Raw genomic sequence first — 4806 nt, forward strand, 5'->3', positions numbered from 1 at the left:
CCTGTGTATGCTGTGTCCTGTCACTCCATTTCTGTTCCTCAAGCCCAGCATGGACCAATTTCACTCAGCTGAAACTACTCTTGTAAAATTTCAAATTCCCTCTTCTTAGCCCAGTCTTGTATTCAGTACTCTGTGCTATCAATCTTGTCAGATATCACTGATATAATCAACTATACTCTTAAAATCCCATTGTCCACTGGCTTGTGAGATGTCAACATCTGTTGGTTTTTCCACTTCCATTTCTGATAATCCTTGTCTTTCTTTTTATAATTTCTTGTCATTGATTATCCCTTAATAAGACTCACTCTTTTTCTTTTTTCTCATTCTTCTTTCTTTCTGCATTGCATCTCTGAATAACACATGCAAAATCAACCATTGTTTCTTTGCAGATGACTCAAAGAGAGAGCTCTCCTTCGGATTTCTCTCCTGTTCTACCAACAGAAGATACTCAATTGTTACACTGCATCCTTTTATAGGTCAGTCTAAGTAAAAAATGAGTTCTAACTCCTTAACTATCTACAATAATTTTTTTTCTTCATCACCGTGACATCATCCTGATTTCCTCTGATGTAATCCAGTGTTGTTTTTCACTTAGGCTTGTCTCCATGTTCTGCCATTCAGGGTATGGCTAGGTCTTGTGGATGCTTTCCTGGAACATCTGTAAGGTATGTAAGTTGTGTTCTCTCTCATTCTTCCTCACTGTGAAAACTTTTTACAGACACTTTTCATTACATCTTCATTCCTAAATAATTTCAACGTCTTTAACCTCAGTTCATACTGTCTTTACTTCAGAGATACAGTTTTTCCTTTTGTTTCTGCCCTCTCTCTTCTGTTGTGAAGGTACATAGGGTCTTAATTTAAATTTGACTGTGCCAATGAAATTATATAAATTCAGTGGTTTCCCATTTTCTTTTGAATCACTGTCTTGATCTTTAAAGCCTATTCCAGGTTCTCCCTATTCCATTCATATTTGCTGGAGAGATGTTGATTTCTGGCCTCAGCACTTGAGTCTTTATAAAGTCCTTGTTTGAATTTTTTTTTGGTGTTTTCTCCTAAGGACTTTTTACATGGAGGAAAAAACCATAATTGTCCACAGTACAATTTCCTTCTTCTCCTCCAAAACTTCTCTGTAAAAAGAAACCACCTTCCTCTGCTGAGAAACCTACAGAAAACAGGAATAGTTTGGCAGCTTGAGTGGGATACACCTGCTTAAATGTTAGTGTTTCTCATATAGAAACTATGTCTGATCTAGTAGTCAGTAGTCGAGTCAGACAGGAATCACAGATTTATCTCATCCTAAAGTTCACATGAATCTCTCTACGTTGATGGTAAAGAGAAGTAAGCAGGTAGTTCCTGTGCAGACATAATAGATATATGAAAACCATTAAGTATACATAGGATTAGCTTCCTATGCTGATTCTTTTTATCCCACTATTTTCTGTTATTTCAGTTCAGGTTAAGAACTTTATATTTTTCTGTCCTGGTTCAACCTATAATATATCATGGCTTACTTTCATAGCTTTTCACAGTGATAATGTATAAAGCAGCCAAAGAGCTCAAATAGGTGACTTGACATATTCATCCTTCTTATGAAGCACTCGCAGAACTACTCAGTACTTTCAGCTGTTCATAAATATGTCAGACAAATGTTTTCATGGGATAAATATTAATGAAAGAAATTATTGTTACTTCAGAGCATTTCTTTTGGTTTGACTAATGTGGTAGGAAAATGTATCTGCTGATTTAATTCTAACAAATAAGCAAGTTAAGTCAGAAACAAATTAGACGGGAAAGCTGCTGGATTACTCAAACCACAGTGCAGTCAATTTCATCAGCCTAAGAAACCATCCAGTCAGAAATGAGCACTTTCCTCTATCTGAATGTGGAACAGAGTTCTCCTTTTTTTCACTAGAGTCACAGAAATCTTCCTTAAAATAAAGATGAGATAAAGATGTAGTGGTTTGAACCAGGTTTTCCCCCTGAAGCTAAGAAAGTGGTAACCCCCAAGGGGTGGTGACACTTGAGATTTGAACCAATCTGCGCTTCTGCGAAATATAAACATACCACAACCAGACCAGAAGAGAGGAGTTGTAGTTTGGTTGTAGAAGTGGTAGCCATGTTCTGAAGCCACGAGGAGCAGAGGGCAAGAGCCCCCTCGGGGGGGCTCTGCCCCCCCGGCCCCAGCTGGGGGACTGCAGAGACTTGGAACAGTGTTAGACTGGGCTAAGTGTCTGTAGTTATGCTGGGAGATGTTTTCTCCACCGTGGGCAGTGGCAGGAGTAGCGACAGACCAACACTGACCGGAGAAATGGTGGCACAGGGCCAGAAGACATAAGACAAAGCAACAGAAGCATGCAGCACCAGAGAGAGGACTCCTGGAAGGAGAGCCGAGAAAGAGAGTCAGCAGCAGAGTTACAGTGTTTGGGGTAAGAACTGAACCAGACCCCCAAACTCCTTGGAAACCCTCCCCTTACGTCCTAGAAGGGAGGGGTGAAGTGTGACATGCACTGCAGAGAAGAGCTAAGAAGCTCAGTAGTCCTGACAGCTCAGCCAGGACAAAATGTGTGGGAGGTGGACCTTGGGGCCCTCCCCTGCTGCAAGCTACAAAGAAGCTCACAGCCATCCTGAGACAGGGCACAGAAGCTCTGCAAGAGGCTTGAGTCTCCTGAAGATACCAGACCGCCACGAAGACCCCCTGTGTTTCGTGGTATGACCGTGGTGGAACGACCTTTGTCTGGGGTGAACGTAGCCCACGGAAGACCCCTCGTTTGGAAACAACGGGGACGAGGGGGATACCCCCCTTGTGAGTGCTGGCAGAAATCCAGCTATTAGTTACTGCATGTGAGGAAGACAGATGACTGCCGCCTTAGAAGATACTGCTGATCAGAGTAGAGACTAGAAGGGATCTGTCCTTCTTCCCTCCTGGACTTTTATTTGGAGGGGAGAAGAGATCTGATCCATTGTAAGTACTTATGTCATGGTAGAGATAGTTGACATCGTGTGTATAATATATTGTAGTATTTATTTATTTGTACAGTCATTGTAATATATTCCCTTTCCCCCATTTTGAGTCTGGTGTGTTTTGTCTGGAAAAAAACCCATCTCACATTGGATTGAGATGTGACAGGGGGCTAGGACTAGGGAAATAGATTTTGAGGATCTCAAACCATGACAGAACAAATTAAAAAAAAAGGACACGGTAAAAGAAAGGAAAATAACTAGTCTTAAGCACAGAATAGGCAGTAACTTGACAATTTGTTAGATCTCATGCAGCAATTACTGTGCTAAATTAAATGCATTAACCAAATGCCCCAAGTGGCTGATGCCATGTTGTAGTCAGTTCAACATATGTGAGGTCTTCTCAATTGCACCAACATGTTACATTTGCACAAGCCACATTTTGTGTCATGCTACAATGGAACCCGAGGGCTGTTTTTTCCCAACCATAAAGGAAGATATGAGCAAAATAATTTTACCTGCTAGCAGCGTATATGTTCCCAGAAACATAGCATCCATCTGTCTTTCTTGTACTCTCACTGTGTCTGTTATCAATTTGGGTAGATAAATAGTTATCTTGAAGTGTTTATCCATAGTCCCAGATGTGTGAATTTTTAATTAGTTCTAATAATTGCCTTTTCTATGTTGTATTTATGAACCATGATGTATGGCATCTAATCCTTATAAATCACATCTAAAGTGAAAATATCAAAATCAATATATTGTAGTGGTTTATATTTATTGCAAGCTGAATTGCAGCTTTCTTGCTATAGGCAGAAGTGCACCTGGGATAAAAAGCTAGTCATAGAGTGACTGTCATGGCTAATGTTAAAACATACGATATGTTAGGGCTGGAGACCTTTCATAATGATTTGTCTTAGTAGTATCTACAGCAGCATGGTTGGCATTGCAAATCATACTACTATGAAAATGATTTCCTCAAAGAAAAAAATGGGATGACCCCAAGAATAATACTTTTATCTTTCTGCTTGACCTTTACCCTTCTCTATTTGAGTAGTGTTCAATCAAATACTGTCTCTCCCTCCTCTGCTCTAGGCACATTTGGAAGATGTAGACTGCTAAGAGACTGCTGAAGAATCTCATCTTCACTGCATGGAGAGGTCTAGAGATGCCTTGCAGGGACATCATCTATCCAGAAAATAATTTTTAAAGTGTTCCCCACATGAAGATGCTGAATAGGAAAAGGTTAGCGGAAATATGATTATCTTTGTTTTAAACAGTTCAAAAAGCTTCATGTCTTTCCTTGGAGTAGTGCATATTTAACAAATAGAATAAGAATATTTAGACCTATATTATATCCTGTAGACACTCATATAGTTGTACATAGAGAATTAAAAAATTGTCTGGATAAAAAAATTTATTGCTTTTCTAATTCTTTCTCTATCATTCTGGGTTTTTTTTCCATCAGTTTGTTAGGAGAGTGACTTACCTATTCCTCTTTTTAATTACTTTTAATTATTTCCTTTTCCTGCAATAATCCACCTTTATCCATCTATCTTCCATTTTGCATCTTTCCACTCCACGGAAACCACGCCTTAGAACAACAAGGAGACATCAGATCCTTTGAGGATGTGGTGGAATATTGTCTTTTGGTTTGCATTGTCATTACATCTTGGTTCTCCTTCTTTTCATATTATTGCAAGAATATGATTATTGCAGGAGTTTACAGTGAAAAGTTAGGGAAAATACATTAAGGCTCCTGTGAACTGTAATGAAACACCAATAAAATGAATGCTGAAAATGCAAGGGTGAATGGAACAGCGATAAGGAGAAAAATACCACCTAATA

General features: G+C 39.3%; 1 long non-coding RNA gene across 1 annotated transcript; it reads left to right on the forward strand.

Moving 5' to 3' along the window:
• The first annotated feature begins 408 nt into the window (after positions 1 to 408).
• Positions 409 to 4567, forward strand: LOC108638835. Its single transcript, XR_001920099.1, has 4 exons — positions 409 to 476; positions 596 to 665; positions 4054 to 4203; positions 4558 to 4567. It is a non-coding gene; the product is annotated as an uncharacterized LOC108638835 (long non-coding RNA).
• Positions 4568 to 4806: the final 239 nt, after the last annotated feature.

The sequence above is a fragment of the Manacus vitellinus genome, unplaced genomic scaffold (genome assembly GCF_001715985.3).
Source record: "Manacus vitellinus isolate BGI_N305 unplaced genomic scaffold, ASM171598v3 scaffold_11_pilon, whole genome shotgun sequence".
NCBI lineage: Eukaryota > Metazoa > Chordata > Aves > Passeriformes > Pipridae > Manacus > Manacus vitellinus.